This window comes from Nyctereutes procyonoides, unplaced genomic scaffold (genome assembly GCF_905146905.1).
Source record: "Nyctereutes procyonoides isolate TBG_1078 unplaced genomic scaffold, NYPRO_anot_genome, whole genome shotgun sequence".
Classification (NCBI taxonomy): domain Eukaryota; kingdom Metazoa; phylum Chordata; class Mammalia; order Carnivora; family Canidae; genus Nyctereutes; species Nyctereutes procyonoides.
This window is the reverse complement of record NW_026575048.1, coordinates 17830009-17854377: the sequence shown is the minus strand read 5'-3', so window position 1 is coordinate 17854377 and position 24369 is coordinate 17830009. Positions and strand designations below refer to the sequence as shown.

The 24369-nt window shown below is 47.2% G+C and overlaps 1 protein-coding gene across 4 annotated transcripts in view; it reads right to left on the bottom strand.

Annotated features, from left to right (window-relative positions):
• Positions 1-24369, bottom strand: part of KLHL29 (kelch like family member 29) — a 308129-nt gene that overhangs the window by 270940 nt on the left and 12820 nt on the right. The window contains exon 1 of one of the 4 annotated variants that reach the window (XM_055327218.1): positions 10806-10828. The exons of the other annotated variants lie outside the window; for them this stretch is intronic. The gene's annotated coding sequence lies outside the window, so the exon portion shown is untranslated. Of the gene's footprint in view, positions 1-10805; positions 10829-24369 lie in introns of those variants that run through there. 4 annotated transcript variants of the gene reach the window in all.

The window sequence follows — 24369 nt, the reverse complement described above, 5'->3', positions numbered from 1 at the left end:
AGCAGCGGCTGGGAAGTCACTTGCCAAGGGAGCCCTTGGGGAGCCTGAGAGTCAATGATTCTATAAATAATAGTACCTTGGATTGATACATTTGAGGATGGGCTGTGGCAGGTCAACCAACTGGAATAGATACAAATAAATGTCCCCGCAGGATGGGTCACAAAATACCTACAGAGTCAGACCACAGTGAAATGGTCTCTGCTGTTCCCGAGGTGAATCCTCTCTCCTGAACATCCCCTCCTCCCCAGCCCATGCCGCCCCTCCCTCGAGAGCCTCTTGCCATGAGCCCGAGGCCATCTCCCAGGGAACAGGAAGGGCACTACCATCCTGTGATTGGTACCTTCTACATGGCACATGCTCTTGAAGATTCCCTGCACACAGGAGATCCTCTTGGGCCACCACCAGGCCCTGGGCTAGCTCTTCCCACCTCTGGACTCCTGTCTTTTCCCCTATACAAAAAGAGAGCTGGCTTGGATGACCGGGGCCCCGGGGTCCTTCCAGCTCTCACAAACGGTGCGAGTCCTGCCAGGCTACAAATGTCCTGCCAAGTCATGTGACAGCCAGTTCTTGGAAATGACGTCGCCTGCCTCCTGTCCACCTGGTCTAATCTAAGGCAAGCTGGCAAAGCAGCTTAACTGGGGATTAGCCTCGGGATGCACCTTTTGGGGTTGCTGTTGGGGAGACACACTTCATCAGTGGCTACAGAAATGGGGCTTGGTCCTGCTGCCTGCCTGGGGTTTTCCTCTTTGAAGAATGCACTTTTCACTATGAGACTTAGTTTCAGGAGAGAAGAGGTAAAGTCAACACTGAAAAGTGCCCTGGCCTCTGGCTCGCATTTGGCATTTGCAGTGGGGTCAGGCTCCGGGCCCGGGCAGGTGCAAAGTGGGCAGGCACTTGTCAAAACTCAGGAGAAACTGCATACTCCATACCTCACAGGGCTGGTCCCTCCCCAGCCTCATGGCCCGCAGCTGGCCTCTCATCCCTGGCTCGTCCTCCCTGCCGGGAGCTCCTGGGTTTTATGCCTCTAGATCAGCCATTTCCAATCCTGTTTTTGACTAATGAACTCCGTTCACAGTAATCTGTAATTTCACAAACTCTCTTCAATTAAAAAAAAATCATTTTATCATTTTTGCATGGCTTACAGTAAAAAAGACTTTTAGTTAAATATTTTATATGCGTATATTATTCAAAGATTATATTAAATGAACATTAAAAGACGATTTTTAATAACGTCCATTATATATAAGGACACATTTCAGCATTTTCCCATTTAACAAGTTATACACAACATTTCATTTCCTTTAAATTAGTTGTGGAAGGCAAGACTGATTTGTTGACAAATAAAAAACGACACTTTGGTTCTGGGACCAACATATATTTAAAACATAATTGAAACTTAATTATGTGCATCAGCTTCAGAAATAGATAGAAACTGTTTCGGTGACCTGATCCTTAGAATTCTTGCATTTTGAGCTTAAGAAAAATCAACTGCATTATTTTTGTGATGTTCATGCTATCTAAATGATAAGGTAAAGCAGGATTCAGACAGAGCCGTAAGTTCTTCGAAATAACACATTGCTGGCAATAATTTTTTCCAATCAATGAAAAGACAAGCTAGTGAAATTATCTCTGTATTTTCTGTACCCGCCCTCCCCCCCCACCACCACCACCAATTTCCTTCTCTCTTCCTCTCATTTAATGTATTGAAGACAGTTAGATGACCTAAATAAGAACTCGGATCAGATGAGCACAACTTATGTATCTAGAAAAAATGCCTTTGAGGCAAATTTGCAGAATTATCACTCTTCGACTCCTCATTAGCTTGGGGAGGTTCGACATAAATGTTCTTTATGTTTCCTGTCTTTGTCACTTTTTATAGCCAAAGAGATCCACTTTGGCTATAAATGAAACCATATATGACAAATAATAAAAACAATTTAAAAGTATATAGCAGTCAAAGTGAACCAAATTGATAAACCGATTGGTGACAGAGTAACGAACACAGCTGCCTGGTCCCCGCCAGGCACATTTTCATGTGACATACACACACTGTGCATGCATGCACACTCACGCACATGCACACACACGCTCAGAGGTCCCGAAGCTCCATTTTAGGGAAAACTATGTAAATAACCATTTACTGGCTTTTAAAATATGTAACTCGAAACAAATGCATTTACCACGTTTAACAATGACAAGCCCCAAGCATTCATTCTAGAAGTCTCTTGGCTCTACCCATCTTGGGCTAGAAAAAGATAGGTGGGCGGTGCTTTTATTACCAGAAGATACAGCCTGTCCTGTAGGGAGCTGTGCATGGAAGGGCCAGCAAGTCAGGCCTGTGGGGGTGGGAAGGGTGGAGGGCTGGGAAGGAGGTGAGTGTAGCATGAGGGTCACATCAGTAAAGGCAGTATATACGGTGAGTGGGAGGGGAGAGATCTGAGCAGTGGTCTAGACCAGGAAACTTGCAGGAGGTAAGAGGCTCCAGGAGACTTGGGGAATGCATCTTGGGGATGTGATATGTGGGATCCCTGGCAACCCTTCTGAGGAAGCCTGTAATCAAGCTCCCATGATTCTTCAGGAGAGAGATGTGCTGTTGTTTTCTGTGCATCACTGCTATAGACTGGGGCCATATAGGAGGGGGGAGCCTAGGCGGCTTGGGTTACCTGCCTAGGATATTCCAGGCTGGAGAAAGAGCTCAGGGGGTGCCTCTGAGCACAAGCCACTACCCAGGAGGTAGAGATGTTCCAACCTGACACTCCCCATGCACCACACGCCGATTAGTGAAAAGTTGGATGAGGTTCCCATGAGCTCCCCCTCCCTGTCCCAGGCAAGGCCTCTCCTGACTGACCCCACTGCCAGTAATAGACCCACCAAGCTGTGGGGGAATCAAATCTCCAGAAATCCCTGACGCCATTCTCCTTCAGGGGAACAGGCGTCTAGACTCCTTCTTTAAGCTGCTTGGGAATTTGAGAGGAAAAAGCAGTGACTCTGCAGCTGCTTAAGAAATTCTCAAAGAGGATTTGAATGCAAGGGCCAACAGAGCCCCGGAGCACAGCCAGCGGGGCAGGAGTCCTTGGAGGCCCCCAGGGGACTGAGGTGAGGCTCCTTGCTCAGCACACACCACCTGAGACAGCAGGCCCCAGAACAGGCCCACCCAGCCCCACCCCCAGCCCCGTAGTTAAGGGGAGTCACAGGGGCTTTCACATTCCCAGAGAGAAGAGAAACAATGAGCAGGTGGGCGAAAACCTCAGCTCCTGGGGGAACACCTGTGGAAGCCAGCCAAAAGCTCCACCTCGGCTGGGCCTGCGGCAACCCCAGACACACCTCCCAGAGCAACCTCAGACACCCCGGGCTCGGGCGTGGGGTCCTCCTCCCATGCGTGGCTTGATTCAGCGGGGAGCATCCTGGTCCTCCCCCACCCCGCTCAGCGGGTGCGGCCCGGTCTCGGGGAGAGCGACACCCCCTCATTGCTGAGCGAGCCCCACGAGCCCCAGGCCACGGCGGCCTCTGGCCCAGCCTCCAGGTCCCCGAGGCCAGCCCCCCGCGTCCTGGAAGAAAAACCTCAGCACCCATTCATGGGCTGCTTTTGTTGAATGACTTGAGTTTTTCATTTTCTAAGAAACAGGGACATAAATGGCTTGTTGGCATTTTACCGACGGAGGTGTGGGCGAGTGCCTGGATCCCTCGCAGGCTTGGCGCTGAGCGGGAACCAGGGGCCTGCGGGAGGGAGCAGGCGACATGTGTCAGGGCCTCCAGGGGCACCCCTGCCTGCTGCCTGCCTACCCGCGGGCACGTGCATACACACACAGGCACACAACACAGACACACAGACACATACAGAAACACACAGACACAGAGAGACGTGCACAGACCACACACATACAACACACGCACACAGACGCAGACACACACACAATACATACAACACACAGACACAGAGACATACACACAATACAGACATACACAATACACAGAGACATACACACACCCCAAACACACAACACAGAGACACACATACATACACGCACAACACAGACACATACAGAGACATACACAAACACGCCATACACAGAAACAGAGACATGGAGAGACACACAACACAGAGAGAGACATACACAGACACAGAAGCACACAGACACAGACACACAACACACATACATACAACACAGAGAGGCAGACATACAGACACAAAGGAAGAGACACACATAACACACACAGAGACATATACCACATACAAAACAGACACAAAGATACACACAACACACACAACAGACACCGAAATATACACACAGAGATATACCACACACACAGATGCAGAGACACACACAGACACCAGATACTGACACATCCTTACAGACACACAGCCATAGAGAAACACAAATAGACAAAGACACACTCATATACAGAGAAACACAGAGACACACAAACACACATACTGACATGCTTACAGACACACACAGACTCACACAGGGATAGGCGTCGCTATACAGAGACACACACATTCACACTCTTCTAGAACTTTCTTCCTAACACTGAGGGCAAGCAGAATGTACTTTGGACCAGGAACCCTTCACTTCCTCCCCCAAGGAGAAGGCAGTTTAGGCAGAGGTCAAGAAGAGAGGTGGTGAATGATGAGAATCTTTCTTTTTTTTTTTTTGGAATGACGAGAATCTGACCTCGGTTTACCTGCCCTCCCTGTGCTGACCAACTGTCTAACTGGGAGAGAAGCAAATGTGCCTTCAGCAGTGGACCAAGCAGAGATCACCACAATGCAGGTCACCCCCAAAGGTGGCAAAGAACAGGCCCCAACAGTTGTCTGGTATACAACAGACATCAAGGTTTCTAGGAGTTCAGAGGCTCTGGGATAGGATGGAAAGAACATTGGCCAAGGGTCCTGGAGTGGACTCGCACCTCGGCTGCCCCACAGAGGGAGGCATTGAACCTTTCAGAGCCTGTTTCCCTCTCTGCAGTGAGGGAACATAGGGCTACCTAATTCCCAAAGGGAAGTACTGTGAGGGCTGGATCAGGTGAGGGAATGCTAATGAAAGCCCCCATATCAGGGCCTGGTCCAGCCTCTGCATGGTCTTTGTCGAGGACTAGAAGAGAATGAGGAACTGATGGGCTTCATAAGGCCTGGGATGTGAAGGCTGGCTACGGTTTAGGTGGGCAGATGGCCAGAGCAGGAGTTCTATACATGCCACCATGGAGCCTGCTCCACCCTGCTGGGGGATTTGGCCCCAGAAGCCATTCCTGGAGGACAGGTGGACACAGACAGGACTCTAGATGGCAGTGACTGAAAGGCAGTCAATACACAGTCCAACAGGCTCTCTATGGAGATGCCCAGGCACAAACTGTTCTGCCCAACTAGCAAAGCCCACTGGACCCCCATCCTGTGGCATTCCCACCAGAAAACACCCATGATGCATCAGCAGATTGCAGGAAGGAAACCAAGATCGGAAAGGCAAGGTGGGCACTCAGAGGGTAGCAGTCACTCTCTGGGCAGAGCCTGGGATGAAGGCACATGAATGCCCTCGTGGTGCCAGGGAGGATGCCAACAGATGATCTGGTCCTTGGAGCCAGCCAGTCTTGACTTCCTGTGGGATTCTGACTCACCTAAGTGAGCCTCTGATCCTCGTAGCCAGAAGGGGGAGAGACAGCTGTAACACAGTTTGGGGGGAGCAAGGAAGGCAGGATATCAGGTGTTGAGGGGCAACCAAAATGCTGGGTGAGTTCCAACCCTGGACAGGTCCGAATGGCTCAGCTGGCTTTCATTTCATAGTGTGTGGGGGAGCCCATGAGGGTTGGTGGGCAGGAGCAGACAGGACGGGACATAGTTGTCTGGCCCAGAGCACCCCAATGGTGGGCCAAGGCAATGGCTAACCTGTGCTGCCATACAGGTCACCAAGAGTAGCCTGAATCTCTGCGTGTGGAAAAATATTTTCTTCTGCCCGTGTTCCATGAGGTGAACAAAAGGGGAAAGTGCTGATCTAGCCTCTGTGACCTGTTTTATATGAGGCCCCTGAGGCTCACAGAGAAGGGAGCTGTGGAAAGTTGCCCAGCCCGTCAAGAGCCAGCCGGGATGAGGAACCCAATCCTGGAATAACGGACAGGCCTCAAATCCTTTCCTCTCCATGAAAGACTCATGAGCCAGTATGAGAACATTCTGAATAAGAAAATGTCAACATGCAAAAGCTGGCTGCCTCCCAAAGTGCTGCCCGACCAGGGGGACCACCTCAACTCTGCTCAAATGCGCCGCCTTGGGCGCCGAACAGAAAGCTCCTCATTAAAGCCATTCGTATCCTAAAGACTAATTTTGCTCAACATTTTTTCAGGGAAAGGGCAATTAAAAATCTATCCTGAATGGAATGAAGACATATTTTTAGAATGAGATGGAGAAGACTCCCTGAAAATAACATAAAACGTCCAAGTCCACAGTGATTAAAAGGACATAAATCAGCTGTGTGCTCTAAGGAGTCCCAGCGCTGGGCCATTCCCCAGAGCCACAGGAAGAACAGCCTCAGGGGGCCCGCCTGGGACACTGCCAGCACCCTTACTCCCATACCCAGAGCTGGCTTCTTGGCTCCCATCATGCACAGTGCAACAGGGCCGGGGGTGGGGGTGGGGGTGCCGATGCCACATGGTCACACTGGTGCCAACGATTCAGCTACAGGCCGAGGCCGGGCTTCCCCAGACAGTGTGGGCAAGCACACCAGCCAGGGGCCTGTGCCAAGGGAAGCACCTGGAAGGTCAGGGGTTTTCACCTGGCCTTGGCCTTCCCTAGCTCCAGACACAGCAGAAAAAGAGAGAAAGCCAGAAGAAAGGAAGAGAGCTTGTTCCGAGGTGGTTCAAGGATGAGGCCAGGATAGGCAGAATTCACAATTTCAAGTCACACATTACACTTCATGGAATCTCTTCTTTGTGGGTAACACTGGCCTGGGAATCTAGAAGCCTCATTTCTGACTCCACCCATTGTAATTCGGTTCGGAGGACAATTTACTAGGATTTGTAAGCCTACGGTGCCAGGTTCTAAAAATGCTGATGTGTAATGTGGCAGGGAAGGAGGCAAAACAGTAGTCTTTCAACCTTAGAAAAGGGAGCCCACTCCTCTCTCCTCCTTTACCGTGGAAAGTTATCATCAGGCACACTGGGAAATACCCGTTCCAACGAGCCAGCTTAGCACGGATTCTACGGGACAACTCGAAGGGGTATTTATTAAGCACATACTATGAATCGAGCACAGTGCTTTGTATTCTTTCTCTTGTGATCTTTGTAAGACCACTGAAAAGGAAGGTATGGTTAGCCTTATTTCACAGCTGAAATGGCTGAGAGGCAGAGGAGCCGCTGCTAACACAGTCAGTAGGCGACAGCACAGGTGTCCGCCGAAGGTGTGAAAGTAGTTCCCGGAGTTCAGCCATCCCCAGTACCCCACACTGGTTCCTGTTTAGCACAGGCTAAAATCTAATCAACAAAGAAAGTTCCTGTGTCAGCAACAGTCCGTGGAGGAGAAAGTGAATAGTAACAAATGCTTGATTACTGTAAACTAGCTCAGAAATGCCAGGGCACTAAATCATGCTGAAATCTAACATTTCCAAACGGAAGCACCGGATCTGCTGGCCCACCTCGGAGCTTCCCGGGTCCTTCCACAGGGCCATGGGTGACTTGTAGGAAGGATGTGCCCCAGGGCCCAACTGGGGAGCACCAGGTGTGGGATGCATCCTCCCAAGGGGGTCCTAACAGAGCCCGTCCCCACTCTGTCCCAGGCTGGGGCCGTGGCCACAAAGACCAAGAAGGAAGAGATCTAGAGGTGGGGTTGGGCAGAGGGGCTGTGGTCCGAGGGTGGTAATAGAGATGTCCAGAGCAGATGACCCTCAGAGGGCTGGTTTCATGGACCTCCCGGCCAGCCGTAGGAGCTGTGCTGAAGATACGGATTTAGGATCCATTATTTTGGGGAGTCCAGAACATTGCTTAAGAATATGTATAGCAAGAAGAACAAAAATGGAGCCCCAAGAGTGGGGAGAAAAGTGAACCTGGACAGGACACTGACTATGCATATTGCTGGCAGTGTACTGAGATACTTGTGACTCCTGACAGACCACAGTAGATTAAAAAAAGCAAACTCAGGAAGAGTTTCAATAAATGCATAACCAACCGATCTACGAGGTATTACTGAGGGTCGGGAACAACTCAAAGGACAGGGTGATATGAGCCTCACGGGCAGAAGAGGACTTCAGTCCTTCCAGGCCATGATGGAGAGTCCATGAAACACCTCCTACATTTGTATGACTAGAGCCTAGACTCGAGTCTGCGGTCTGCCACCAACTCACTGGCCTTTTGCCAAATGAAGAAACTGAGGCATGCAGCTGGAGAGGGTAACACAGCCTGTCCTGTCCATCCCGACAAGGGCCTGAGGAGGAGGGACAGGCACCAAATCCCGCCCCCCAGGGTAAGGCCTGGGTTGCCTGGGTGTGTTGGCAGTAGTGGGGCTCTGTGTGCTCAGGGCTTCTCAACCTGGGGTCCATCAATGTCTGTGACACGACAGCTTCTTTCCAGCCTCCAGGTGTGAGCAGAGAAGAAATAAATGAGGCTACCTGGGGGGTTAAGGATGTCCCCAGATACCTATTACTGTGATGGTGTACCTCCAGCAGCCACAAGAGCAGGTTCTCAGGTGTCCTGGGTTATTTTGGATCTGCGTCTAGAAAGCTGTTCAGGTCAACCTAGTCATATCACCAATTCCTTATTGGCCATTGATTATGCACCTTATCCATGCTTTCTTAGTCACTGCTCACCAGCACCAGGACAAGGGAAGATCATTATCTTTATTGTACCTATAAGAAAACAGAGCCTAGAAATCTTTACGTCACTCCCTCAAACCTCAGCCAGTAAGTGGCAGGTGTGGGATTTGGACCCAGCTGTCTGGCGCCTAAGTGCATTGTCAAAACCCATGGTTCCCAGTTTCGTGGGTTTCACGGGCAACTGAACTTCCCAAACATTTGGGGACAAGTAATAGGCTGCCAACTTCATATTTTTTCCAATTAACAATAATGTTTTAAACACCGACACCTTCAGTCCACAAAAGGAAAAACACGGTTACTGACACACACAGGCACACGCAGCCATACACCCACACTCGAGGAGGAAAGAGACATGGAAGAAAGTCTCGTCGTTCCATTTGTCTGCCACACCTGAACCCTTGTTCTGTGTCTGGGAAAGGGCAGACACACTCAACCTGCCTCACTCCACCAACCAGAACTGGACACACACTGTCAGTTAGAAACCAGTGAGGCCCCAAAGTGCAGATGGTGCAGCGTCAGAGCAGCGCCCGTTGTCTGAGGCTGGTGGTGGTGGTGGCACAAGCTGGGGTCTGGCCTGGTGGGGCAGCAGTGGGGTCCTTGCTGGGTCAGGTCTGGGCATGACTGGTTGTCCTTTCTGGCGGTGTGGCCTCTGAGCCTGGTTCTCTACTCTCCTGGAGGCTCTGGGCTGCCTTACATCCTTTTAATAAAATCCTTTTCTGCTTCAATTAGCCAAAATTGGTTTCTGTTGCTTGCTACTTAGAATGGTGACTGATAGAACATAATCTTAGAATAAAGGGCGGCACTTTACATGGAATATATTTAGTTCTATGAAAATCTCACCACACAGCATCCTCCCTTTCCTCCTTTTGTTGCAGACCAGTCTGTGTCGGGCAGGGAGGGACTCGGAGGCTGGAGCTGGAGACTGCACTATTCCACTTCCCTACCTCCAGGGGTTAGAAACCAGAACCCGGAGCCCTGCTGTGGGTTGTACCCTCTGCTGAAGCATCACCTGTAGGTCCCCGCTGCCCCCTGGTAAAGTTTAAAACCAACCTCTCCAATCCCATCTCTGCTCTGTTCTCCCTCCAGGAACTCTGGACTTTAGCTAAGATGGTCCCCCCACCCCCATCTGCAGGATGCAGACAGCATATCCCCACTTCTCATCTTTATTCATACTGCTATCCACTCCTCGCCTCTTCTTTTCTGCATTTAAAAGTTGGGCTCATCTCTCCAGCCCTCCTGCTGCCCAGCTTCCCCAGCCCTCGGAGAGCTCTCTGCCTCCTGAGGTCTCTCAGTCTTATGGTCTCGTTAATTCCTTGCTTTTTAGGATTTTCTTTTGAAGGGAAGGCTCAGGTAACACCTCGCCCCACAGCATCACCAGAACAAACAGGTCTGCCCTGCCGGCAGGACCCTCCAGAGCCACCCACCCTGCCTGCCCTGTCTCCCCACACCCTGCAGGCAGGGGGCTAACTGGCAACTTTGCTTGCTCCTCCGAGATCCACTCTGTCTTCTCTCTCTCGGTGAGATGGAGAACGACTCATCTCTGTGCTCCTCAGGAGCATCCTTCAAAGACAATTAAGTCCCTCCTCAGCCTCTTTCTTCTGAAATGAAATTATCCCTAATCCTTTCTCCCGTCTTCAAGAGTCCTGTTTTCCGGTGCTTTAATGGAGTGGACTCCATCCGAGGAACACCACAGCTGGAAGGGCCGAGGGGCTCGCAGGCGTCTGTGAGAACAGCAGCCTCTTCTCCCATCACTTGTGAAGTGAAACTACCTGGCTGTTCACCGAGCCCACCTCCAATTCAATCTATCTCTGGCTGATGCTGGCTCACCCACAGCTGGGCACCCAATCCTCACCTCGAACCTATGAGGAAGGGAAGAAGGATGGCTAGGGACACACTGAGGGCCCTGAATGCCACCTTCCCACGCTGGTCCCCTGGCTGGCTTTGGCACAGAGATGACCTCATCTGACCAAGTCAGTGCCAATGTGATTCTGCAGATGGATGATCTTTCCTTACCAGGGATTCCCCAGCAAGAGGCCAAGTTGCTGCTCGATCCGTTTAGTGGTGAAAGTGGTACCACTCTGCCACACCTCGCAGTTCACCAGGCCCCACACTCCGTAGTTCAACCAGTTCATTATATGCATCCCGGGCTTCACCTTCTCCCAAATAAAATGGAGAACTGCAGGCATTTTCTTGAAGGCAAACAAGAAAATTGCCCAAAGAACCAAGTAATCTTCAAATGTCAGAAACATCCAGTGCGTGAATCACGCTTAAGTAAGAGCACAGGAATTTGGCAAAGTGACAAGCAGTGGTTTACAACATTAAAGGTGATTTGGAAGCAGTCAAATAGTCAGAGGCAGAAGCAGAAGGAAGTCCGAGCCAGCCCCAACCAGTCTTCCCCCTGACAGGTCCACCACCGGCCATTTCTCGGTTGGTGAAAGGGCACTCCTGCTGGGAGCATCTAGAGGCACAGGGACGTGATCCTTGAACCATTGCGGAGGGGTTGGGGTGGGGGGTGGCGTCAGCCTCATCGGGCCACCAGAAGAGCTCTGCAGCATTGCCTTCGGCCCTCGAGCAGAAGAGACCTGGGCGTGTGATCATGCTGTGGCCTGGGCCTGGTACACACCATCTTCTCCCTTCACCATATGCAGGATGGTTTATCTTCCAAAAGAACCTACAAACCTCTGTCATCCAGGCCCAGGTGCTCAGAAGGCCTTCCCAGATGCTTCTGGTCCACACGATCTTCACTCCCTCTCTCATCCCAGCTCTTGTGGTCGCCAGCCTCCTTCCCTCAAGACAGTGATGCAGTCCTGCAGTCTCTCTCCAGCCTTGGAAGGCAATTCGGATTTGACTGGTGTGGCACCATTTGTATATATGGGACAAGCTTTGCATGTGAGTCCACAGGCCAGTGATGCTGACCTCACTGCCTGATCACCAACAAGCTTCTCGACTCCTCTCCTCCCCTTCTCCCCTCAACACCTACAACCTACAACAGGATTGGGAATTCAATAAAGAGCTGATAAGGGAATCATGAACACTGCTTGGGACCCAAAGTCAGAACAATGCATGAATTTGTCTCTATTCCTTCTCTGAAATTCCTCAACTACTGACAAACTCCAAGCAGATCCATGTGTGAGCTGGTTACTCCATGACCTCAAAGTACCCCAGTCTTGGATCTGTTCAGAGGTGCTGGAGGAAGTGAGCCCCAGCTGCCTTAGGTCAGAGCCCTACGACATTTCCTAAGAAGCCTGGGAGTTAAGATCTAATGGGAACTAAAGGTCATTCTAATGAGAATGTGAGTTGGAAAACATCCATGACTTAAATTCTGGCTCTTCCAGAAGGTTATTACGTACTAGACTGGGCCCATGCACAGGGCCTAAGTGATCAGAGAGAAACTTAACTTCCTTAGTTTTGCCAAAAGAGCCCAAGGAGCCCCTCAGAACAAATTACCCAAGACTACTGATGTCAGGAGCTGCTGTGTTCACATTTGGGAAGTCGAGGAGGCAAAACCAGCAGCACCTGTTAAGATTCTAGTCCAGGCTTTCATTTCTCAATGAAAGAAGAAAAAACAGGATATTTTTATCTCCTCTCATCTCCTGACAGCAGGAATGAATGAGGCTGAGAAAAAGTCTTCTGGCACATGCAACAAAAGGAAGTCTGGCCAACCTCACAACCCTGCCCTATCTGGACGTGCCCACCCAGACAGCATAGACGTCACACCCCATCTCCCTGGATCTAGTCCCGTTACCTGAGCCTGTCTACCCCAATCACACACACATTTCCCCAACACACATACGGTATACTCCAGGCATGGGTGCCACTTCACAGTCCCCAAATACCTTCTCTTACTTGTTTCTTCTGCCCCCAATGCCCTGTATGTCACAATGCCACTCACCCTAGTCCTCCCCTAACTCTTCTGAATAGGCTCCTCCCTTGCCCAGCCTCATGGGACTTGGGATGTCCTATTTTAGCACGGTCGCATCAACACAATAATCCCATCTCTTCTGTTTGTCTCTTCTCCTAGACTGAAAGTTCCTTGGGAAGGGTATGACCAATGATGTTTTTTGTTTGTTTGTTTTTTAAAGATTTTATTTATTTATTCATGAGAGACACACAGAGAGAGGCAGAGACAGAGGCAGAGGGAGAAGCAGGCTCTTGCAGGGACCATGATGTGGGGCTCTATCCCAGGACCCTGGGATCATGATCTGAGCCAAAGGCAGACACTCAACCACTGAGCCACCTACATGACCCCCAATCATGTTTTTTCACTATTTTTATCCATGTTTCTGAGCCTGGCACACAGTAGGTATTCAATAAATAACCACTGAATGTATAATTATAGAAATGGTCTTGAATTGATGCAAACTTCATGTTCTTGCCTCATGCAACTAAATGATCAGGCAATGTATTTTAAGGCCCATCATTCAAAAATGAGGATCTGTAAGGAGGAAGGAAAGGCTCAGGAAAGAGGAGGCAGGAACAGGACAGACCCTGGCTCCATCGAACTACCCTGACACTTACTCCAACACGTGAGACTTATAAGCCCAAAAGGCAAGCAAGAGTTTATAGACAGGACTGTTGACATGTGTGCTTTCTATGCGCTTGTGACCCTTTCACTGCCCCTAGCACTGACACAGCCAGCACGTGGTAGAGGGCACACAGGAAATCTCCACACCTAGGAAAATGTTACCTCTGGAAGCCAGAGCAACAGTAGTGAGAATCAGCAAGAGGTCCCAGGAAGACTGCGTCCAGCTGCCTGGCCCAACGGTTTATCCCTTAGCTCTAAGCCCCTTCTTACTCAACCCAGCCTGGGCAATTCCTCCAAATGTATGTCCCCTCTGAGCAAGAGCCAGGTCCAGACATTTAATTGCCTACCTGCCACCACTGCCATATCTCAGGAACCCCCCCACCTGGTTCTGAACAAAACTCAATCTTCTCTAGTACCCCTGAGCATTCCAGTGTTCCCTAAGACCACATTGACAGCGCCACCATCCAGCCACACCTCAGGTCAGAAATCTCGGGCCACCCTCTGCTTTACTTCCCCAAGGCCAACCCACCACCAAGGCCTGAAGACTCTACCATTTTTTTAAAAAGATTTTATTTATTTATTCATGAAAGACACAGAGAGAGAGGCAGAGACGCAGGCAAAGGGAGAAGCAGGCTCCACACGGGGAGCCCAATGTGGGACTCGATCCTGGGACTCCAGGATCATGCCTCGGTCAAAGGCAGGCGCTAAACCGCTGAGCCACCCAGGGATCCCCGACTCCACCTTTTAAATGTCTCAAACTCACTTACCTCCCTCCATGAGCAACATCATGGCAGTCCCAGCTGCTGCCACCAAATCCCACCTGGATGCTGGCGATCCCCTTGTAACTGTGCCCCATATTCTTCCTTGGTACTCTCCAGTAGGTCCCGCATGGCGGCCTGTGCCATCACTTTAAAATGTCATTCCCCTGCTTTTAAACTCTCCAAGTCACTCAGTGCTCTTGCAATCCAGATAAAGATTCTACCTGTGGCCTGCAAATCCCTGCACGGTCTTCCCCTGCCCAATTTTCTGGTCTCCTCTGGGACCATGCTCCCCCCTGCTTTCCCAGCCCCGGCTTCCCTGGCCTTCTCTCCGTTCCTTGAACAGGCCATACTCTCTCCTACACAGGGCTACGGGATGCCCGTGTCCTCTGTGTGCCACGCATCATCCCCACTCCAGCTCAGTCTCCCTTTAAATATTCATGTCGACTCTTACCCGAAAGCCCTGTATCCCAGATGAGGTAAGGCTCCCTACAGCAGCACAGTATGGCCTTGGTCTGAACTCTCTGATAACCATGTGTCCCCCACAAGACTGTAAGCTCCTTGAGGGAAACCTGCAGGCCTGTCTCTGCTCACTGCTGAGCTCCAACACCCAGCACAATGCCTGGCACATAGATGGCACTCAGATATTTGCTGAACTATGAATAATGGGTTTCGGTTTTATTGAGGGAAGATGTATTGCCTTACAGTCTGGTTTCATAGGAGACAAGTTACAACAGAGAGGACTTGCTGATGGCAACATATTCCTTCTGAGGAAGATTTTCAAGTGGGTGAAAAACAACCTCCCTAAACTGGCATACAAATCAAAGAGTAAAAGATGAGTCTTTCGTCCAACGGAGGAAACGCACACCGGCGGTACATTCACAAGCCGTCTGTGTGGGGACGTGGGGAGATTCCGCCCCCATCACAGCCATATGCTAGGGAGAATCAGGGTAGGAGAAATCCTTCCTTCCCCATAACTGATAGAGGCCTTAATTTGGGAAGATGGCAATGTAATGTGAGCTCAGCACAGCTGCTAAGAACAAAGTGCCTAGATACTACAGTTATGTATCTGGTCAGCCTCTCCCTCTCTTGCTCATTTTGAGGGGTTGTCTGCGTGGTGAATATAAGTCTTGAGCATCCTTCAAGGCTCAACAGTGGGCCAAGTGTGTCTGGCTGCTTCCTCACCTTCAAGCATGTCTAGCCGTGAGCGTGCATCTGGGTAAAATTAAACCTAATATGAGCAACAGCCAATTCTACCAATCAATCTAGGACAAATGTCCAGAGCTGGCTTCTCAATTGTTTTTTTTTTTTTTAAGATTTTATTTATTTATTTATTTATTTATTTATTTATTTATTTATTTGACAGAGAGAGAGAGAGAGAGAGAGAGAGAGAGAGAGAGAGAGAGAGAAAATGAGCTGGGGGGAGGGGCAGAGGGAGAGGGAGAAGCAGACTCTCCTCAATAATTCTTTATGGCAACCCTGCCAACCCTCCCCACAAGGCAGGGCTAGGATCCCCCAAGTCTCGTCTGAGGAATGTGCCATGAGCCACATCGGAGCCACCATGGCTGCCTATTGTAGCAGGAGAGGCTGGTGTGCTGACTCTATGTCCCAAATAAATGATATTACAAGGATTCAGAATTGGAGCCAGAAAGAAATTTCTCTGCAATGGCATATAAAACACAATGAGATGCCTTCTTCCTCCAAATTAATAAAGATTCTTAACCATGATAATATAAGCTCCCCCAGACACTACTCGTTGTACATACATTTGGTAAAATGATTAGCGTGTTTTGAAAGCCTTCAAAAAGTTCCATTCATAAGAAAATTCAATAAGCTTGCAAGATACAAAATACGTAAGAACCAAGAGCTTTCTTATTTGTTAGTAGTAACTCATTAGAAAATACAACCAGACAGAAAGATCTTAGTCTAACTATATGTAGCATCTAGGAATGAAGTTTCTAGAATAGTGCAGAACTCCTATGAAGCAATGTTTACAGAGAGATATGAATGTAAACTTAAATAAACATACACAGAGTAAATGGAATAGCACGTTCCTGAATGAGAAGACTCAATATTGCAGTCAGATGTCAATTCTTTATAAATCAATTTATGGATATCATCTAATTCATATGGATAGCATATATAAAGTCAAGAACAGATTTTTTTTTGTTTTGTTTTGTTTTTAGCTTGGTAGAAATGATTCTAAAGTTCACCTGGGCTATAAGATATATCAGAGACAGTACCTAAAAATATTTTGGAAAATAACACTAATGCAGATGATCGATACTACCAGTTTTTAAGCATAATATAAAAGCTTCCATAGTTAAAGTAATGTGATATAGCATTCGGCTAGATAGAAAAAAATACAGAAGGGAATAAGTAGCCTGGAAACATTTTAGCCTATACCAGAATTCAGTGTATGAGAGAGGTAGCATTTTAAGTGGAGGGGTGGGGGGTGGGGGAGATCATTCAATAAACAGAACTGCAAGAATTATGTAACCACTAAAAAAAAAGTTAAGTTCCTATCTTCTATCTTAAAACAAGATAACTTAGAACTGGATAAAAACTTGAATCTGTAAAATGAAATCATGAAACAAAAAGAAGAAAATGTAAATGAATAGATAGGGAAAGCCAGCATAGGGAAGGATTTTCTAAGCATATAAACGAGAATAAACATCAAAGTGAAAAAGGCCTATAAATAGGATGACAAGCAAATTAAAGGCTTCTATACAACCAAGAAACCATAAATGAATTTAAAAGACAAATGACACACTGGAAAAAATATTTCTAACATTACACCAAAAGGTTAATATCCTCTTATGCATAAAGAGCTCTTGCAAATCAATAAGAGAAAGATGAATATAAATAGAAAAACAGGCAAAGGACAGGAATGTCAATAAACATAGAAACAAATGCTCCAGCCCACTGGTAATTAAGGGAGTGCAGATTGAGACCATGGGATACCATGACTCACCTATCCAACAGACAAAGATATTTTTAAAAATTCTAATAGGTAAGACTGGGGTAAAATGGGTGTTCACGTGCTATTTATGGGAAAGCAAAGCAGCACAGGCGTTCTCGGGGCAATGTAGCAATACAGATCAATGTGTTCAGTATGCTCCTACCTCTGATGTGATAATACCAGTTCCAGGAATTAATCCTAGAGAAATAATCCAAAATGTCTGCAGATATTTATGTTCAACAATATTCGATTGCAGTGATATTTATAATATCAAATAGTAACAGAATTATCTAAATATCTGACAATAGGAGGTTAGTTAAATAAAATATGGCATAGTACTATAATGGAATGCAACGAAATAGAGCCTTTTAAGATCATGTTTCTGAATATGTAATGACAAGAAAAAAAACCAGTACAAAGTTAAGAGGGAAAAAAGTAGGAGATAAAATTATATATATGTGTGTTTGTGTATATAGATACATATAGTATGATAGAAGTTCTGCTAAAAGTGATAAATAATAGATTCTAAAATGTTAATTGTTTTTATGTCTTAGTGATGAGATTAGCCATGGTTTTTCTTTCTGTTAAAAATTTCCATAAAGAACATTACTCTTGTAATTGGAAAGTTATATAATTTTTTAAAGCTCAAACTTGGTAATTCTATTTCTAGAACTCTATCCAAAACATTCTCTCATGTATCTCTTATAGCCACCCCATGAGACTGGTAGTATTAGCTCCATGTGATAGAGGCCCGGGTAGATAATGTGAATGGTCTATGTTACCCTCAGATCTGGGTCCTGTCAGATATGTCTGACACCAAAATTATGAACCAAAATGATACACAAGAATAGCTACCAGAGTGTTATAGTAGGAAAAAACCACACCCGATGGCACTGGCTGAGTAAACAAGATTGCAGGCAGGATGGCATACCATGTAGGCATTAAGAAGTGATGTTTAGGAATCATTATTTTAGAGGAGGGGAGGGGCAGGAGAGAGGGAGGGAGGGAGGGAGGGAGGGAGGGAGAGAGAGAGAGAGAGAGAGAGAGAGAGAGAGAGAGAGAGAGAGAATCTACTCCATGGGTAGAGCTGGACTTGGGGCTTGATATTACCACCCAGAGATCATGACCTAAACCGAAATCAAGAGGCAGATGCTTAACCAATGGAGCTTCTCAGGAACCCAGAAACCATTTTTAATGGCATGGGAAAATGTTCCAATGTAAAAAAACCAAGATGCAAAATTTCATATGCAACAATGGCTCCAGCTATTGTGCAAATGCAAAAAAAGAACACTAGAAGAAAATATAATACTAACAAGAGCCATCTCTAGGCAATAGGTCTTTGTTTTTAAAGATTTATTTATTTGAGAGAGAGAGAGACAGAGAGACAGAGAGACAGAGAGAGCGTGCACAGGGGGAGGGACAGAGGGAAAGAATCTCAAGCAGACTCCCTGCTGAGCAGGGAGCCTGACTCAAGCTGAGCTGTAATCTCAGGACCCTGAGATCATGACCTGAGCTGAAATCAAGAGTCAGATACTTAATGGACTCAGCCACCCAGGCACACCTCTAGGCAATAGGTCATTATAGATTATTACTTATGTCTTTAGGCTTGAAAATATTACACAATGGGTATTGCTTTTTTTTTTTTTCACTCAAAAAAATGACCCATCCATTATAATCCCATTACCCTCTTTCTTACACCTACCTACCCTTTAAGGCCAAATTGAAGACTCACCTCTTCCATGAAGCTCTCCTTGATTTGCCCAGCGCATACAGCTCTGACCTTCTAAAATATGTGCTCAAAGTAGAGCTTTGACTTTGTGGCTTCAGAAATGGTCATATGCATCTCTAAGTGCTTCATAGCTCTTGGGCTGGACTCCCCGCCCAGTGTCCCAGAACCACAAGGGTGGGGAGCAGGTAATCTATTCATGCCTTATGTGTGTGGCTGTGAGCTGAGCAGTCTTGTGGAATTGGTGTCAAAAGAGCTGCCAACACTGTATCTTCTGTGGTTTGGCCCTCATGGTTGGGGAAAGAGTGGATGATTATTTATGAGTGGGACTAGTCCATGATGAAGTCCACAGAAAGTGAGAAAACTCAGGAGTATGTAGCAAATTTTCCAAAATATTAAGTTTATTCAACTCTCCTATGTTCTGGGATTACGTTCTTCCTATTCTTTGGTGTTAAAACACTAGTTATTTATCACAGCAATGGGATGAAGGGTAGATGGCACCCCGATGTTTATAGCAGCAATGTCCAAAATAGCCAACACATGGAAAGAACCCAGATGTCCATCAACAAATGAATGAATAAAGAGGATGTGGTACAAATATATGTATATACAGCGGGATATTACTCAGCCTTCAAAAAAGAATAAAATCCTGCCATTTGCAATGACATGGATGGAACTAGAGGGTGTTATGTTAAGAGAAATAAATCAGTCAGACAAAGACAAATACCCGATGATTTCATTTCTATCTAGACTTTAAGGAACAGAACAAACACAGGGGAAGGGAAGGAAAAACAAAATAGGATGAAAACAGAGAAGGAGGCAAACCATCAGACACACTGAACTCTAGGAAACAAACTGAGGGCTGCTGGAGGGGAGGTGGGTGGGGGGAATGGGGTAACTTGGCAATGGGCATTAAGGAGGGCACTTGATGTAATAAGCACTGGGTGTTACACACAACTGATGAATCACTAAATTCTACCCCTGAAACTAATAATACAGTATATGTTAATTAAATTGAATTTAAATAAAGAATAAAAAAGAGAAGATGGTAATTTTAAAGTGCTGTTTAACAAACTAAAAACTGTTACTCTTCAGAGTATTCCTAACTACCCAATCCAGAATAGCTACCTTCTCCCAATGATCTTCCTTCATAGCATTTATAATTACCTAGATAATGCTCCAGTATTTTATTTGTTTTTGTTTTTTATGCTAAGTTTCCTATCAAGAACATATGTGGGGTCTTAGCCAGGCTCCATGTTGACACAAAGTAGGTGCCCAATAAATGAATGTTCAATAATAAGCCAAGGAAAGAACTTGGAGCTAGGGAAGGTGCAGGGTCATGGTACTGAGGGACTTTGGCCAGAGTCTTAAAAAAAACAGAAAATGAAATTCAGTAGTTCAGGGGTAACACCAGTTCTAGGAATTAATCCCAGCTCTGTGCTAGCACATGGAATCTTGTATCTGGAGGAAACTCTTGTAAAGGTTTCCTCTGGGTCCCAGTCATTCTGGGAATAAGACATTAGCACCACAGTGAGTAAACACAGTGAGCAGGATTCCTGGCCAGGAGCACTGGCTCGCAGGCTGGCAGGACAAAGTGGAAGCGTACATACAACTCAATTGCAAGCTCCTCTCCATCCCCCGCTTCTGATTAACACTCTCCTCCCCCCTAGGCTCTCAGCTTCTCTTTGGGAACCAAATCGTTTTTCCAGAAGTTGATGAGAAAATGCCCTCTTGTGGGCGTGACAGTGGACCACCTCAACAGTGTCAACGATTTCTGAAAATGTCATTATTCAGGAGAATTCCTTCATTAGATTTAATGATTTTTTTTTTTTAATCTCAAACAGCAACCCTTTGTTAAAGTGAAAATACATTTTCTGGGAGGCCATTAAAGAGTACTCAATTCACTTCTGCATGTCTAACTTAGGTATGCAAGTTCTGAATGTCTTAAACAGCATCATCACAAAGAAAATTATTCTCCTTTCTAAACTTCTGTACGATTTGCTAATGACTGGGTGACTTTTTTTTTTTTTTTATCATCGCCCAGAATCTGCCTCCTTTTCTGCTCCCAGGAAACCATCACCTGAGATTGACAGGCAGCAATTGAAAATAATAAAATTATGTAAGATGAGCTTGTAATCACCAGCATTTCGCAAGAAGCAAAATGCATTTCGCTCTGACTGAGGAACAGAAAGTTTCTTTCTCATTTTAAATCTGTATCAGAGGTAAAGCCTTCTATTAAAACACAATTCTCTGTACACTTACAGTCTCTGGCGGACTGCCAAGGAGACTATCATAGAGCTACCGCTGCAGAGAAGCAGGCCGTGCAAGACAGGAGGGTGCGCTCCTAGGGAAGAAGAGCGAAGTCTCCAAATTCATGGGAGGGCTGTGCTCACAGAGTCCCCCCCCCATCCAGAAACACACCCACCCCCACTTTCTGGGAGGGGTGGGTATGGGGAAGGTAAACATTCAGAAATTCCTTCCCTATCTTTTGCTTTCCAAACACACACACACACACACACACACACACACACACACACACACACTTCGGGTTTCTTCTTCCCTTTCTCGCTGCTTTTTGTCGTGTACCACCACCACCACCACCACCATCGTCATCATCAAACTGCAAACGTGTGGTCCAAGACCTGGCAATTGCCACCTTTCTGCTGGATGTGATTTACAGGTACAAGTGACCACTTGGGGGCACAGTTAGTGGAGAAAGCTGGCACCGCATTCGAGGAGGCAGGCTTTTCTGATTTGAAGCCTGTTTCAGCTCCCTTTAAGAAAGCCCCCCAATCTTGGAGCCTGCAGGAGCCCTAAGATGGAACATAACCCTGACAGAGTTGTTCATTTAAGGTGATTCTGAGGTGCACTATGAGGGAGATCTTACGTGGAATTAGACGAAATGATTCTATTCCTTCCTCCCTATAAAACTGGTTGTTTAAAAATTTCTTCCACATAATGGTTTGTCTTTTTCATGTTTTCATCAGTGTTAGTGTGGGCATGTATATACACAAACACACACTGCTCACTACAGGGGCAGTGGGAGGTAAAAATTAACCTTATTAGTACAGTTAGATCTCTTTCCCTTGCTATATAAAATTTTATTTTTCCCACTTTGAAAAATATGATCTTTTTTTAATCTGGAGAATTTTAAAGTAGAAAGATGATCACTTATGATGTTATGGTACATTTTCAGCCTTTTTTTTCTATGCTCTTTTGTTTTTACCTACTTGATGTCATAGTAACTTACACAATATGTGCTTGATTTCCTTTAATTAACAAAATTTCCTTCTTAATTAAAAACAATTCCCTCAAATACCCAAACTCACAATAAAGTCACTTTAGAAACTTTGTTCTCAATCCCCAAAGAAGTGTTTTGTATTTTTCTTTTTGGCTTCCTGATCAGAAGAAAATAAGAACAGTTTTCATGCCACCATTTTGTCAACCCCACCCCAGTGCCCAAACACATACTCCAAGGATAGTTCCCCAAGACAAGCCAGCGAGGTTTAGAGGTGGGCAGAAGGGAGACATAAACCCAGGGTGGGGGAGAGACAGAGAAGAGAATTGGGGAGGCACTGGCAACACTGGGGAACAAGATACAGGTTGGGCTTTCATGGGAGACCAAGGATTGAAGAACACATGGCTTAGTGTCCTGGAAAAATTTGTGCCTGATGTGTAGGGAAAAAATGGAGCAAAGATCATCTACTATGGCTCAGATTTGAATGCATGTTTTTTTCACATCCTGGTGAAGGGAATGATTATTGAGCCACACATCTTAGAGAATAATCCCTACTTCCAGGTGATAATGGCCAACACAGAGAATATTCTACAGGGTTTGTACTTTTGCACCCAGGAGGGCACAAATCAGCACTAGAACCACAGGAAAGGACTCCTCACCCAGACCTATCTCTCCTGCCCCTCCCTGCACCATTCATGTTCTTCCCACATTCTAGATTTTGGGATTCCAGTTCCTGCTCTGCTCCTGACTGGCAAATCTTAGATGGCATTTCCCATCTCTGTGCTTTGCTTGTTCAAACTGTACGATGCATCCAGCACTGGTTTAGGCCCTTAGGGGAAAATCAACAAAGATGAGGCAATCAATCCCCCAGAGGCACCTGGTCAGCTGGGGCTCCTGTGCACCAGTTACATGGGGAACCTGGGTCAGGTAATCCCCATGGACAGGTGGCTTCTCCCGAGGAAGCCATACAGGACATGGAGGCTGTGAACTGGGCAGAGACATAGGCAAGGCTTCTAGATTAGGAATAAGGGGAGGAAACTGCAGGTGGCCTTGGCCAGGCCAGAGAGTAGCTCCTTGGAACCAGCTGATAGTCACTCTGTCAACAGTGCATACTTCCTGCTCCTGCAGCTACTTCGGGGACTCAGTTCTCTCAAAGAGCAGATCCTTCTTCCTGTCCCAGGTCCCCTGTGCCAACCCAGGGGCAGGCAGGACTCGCTATGTCCTGACTTGCTGGGATGGGCTCCACACTCCATCATCCCTATGAGCATCACAGGGCTCATCCACACCCAGCTGTGCCACCAATATCTCTCAGAGGTGAACTCCACGCAATGCACCTTCTATATCCTATGCAAAGCCAAGCCCGGTCTTCTAAGCCTACCTTTCACAAGGGAAGCAGATTTGTTAGCTGCACTGGACTTGTGAGCTTTGGGTCTTGGACTGGGGGCCAGGGATATATGGTCTGAGGCTCCAGGATGAGGGAGGGAGACCACAGTAATATACTTGCCCTTGTAGGTCTTCCAAATTCTCCTTGCTCTGTGACTATATCCTCCCCCATGTCTCCCATGTCTCCACAGCTCTGCACCAAAGAGCAACAGTTCAGACTGTACCCCCACACTCTCTACTTGCACTGTCTGCATCCTGCAATGAGGAACTGCCCAGGACTGTGGGAATGAGGGAAACAACGAAACTGAGCTTTCACACAGATGAATTTTGCCGGAGTTCCTGGAAGGCAAGAATTTCCCTCCCACCTCTAATTTCCTATAAGCCCGTGACAGGCAGAACAGAGGGCAGCAAAGCTATTATTAGTGTCATTATAGGAGGTAGCTAGGTTCCAAGAGATGAAGTAAGATCCCACCATTTGTAGGAGGCCCTGCTAGGCTGCTGAGCCCAGATCGACCTGGCAGTGAAGGCCGTGGCTCTTCAGCATGAGGCCTCACCACTTCATGACAGGAGCCGCTGCCCAGAACTCCGTAAAAAGGGGACGCTGACCCCAGAGTCAGACTATAGATTCACTGGAGGATGGGTCACAACAGAGAAGGCAAAATTACTGTAAGTAGAGACTAGCTCATGCAGGAGTCTCAGACCAAAGGTGTTAACATGGCCACTGAAAGAATATGTTAACCAGCCTAGAGGCTCCAAACTAGGGAGAAAGGGGACAAGCCGGGAACTGGCCACCCCAGTACTCCCCAAGGAGAGTGCTTTGCCCCCTCCTGTCCCCACAGGCATCTGGTCACTTCTGCAGGTGGCCACCCCAGCTGGGGATGGTACAATCATAACTCAGGGACACTGACCTTTTAAGACCACCCACCAACCCCTGGTCCCCACTGCAGTCACCAAGCAGCCTCTTGATATTTAGCTTCCCCTGTGA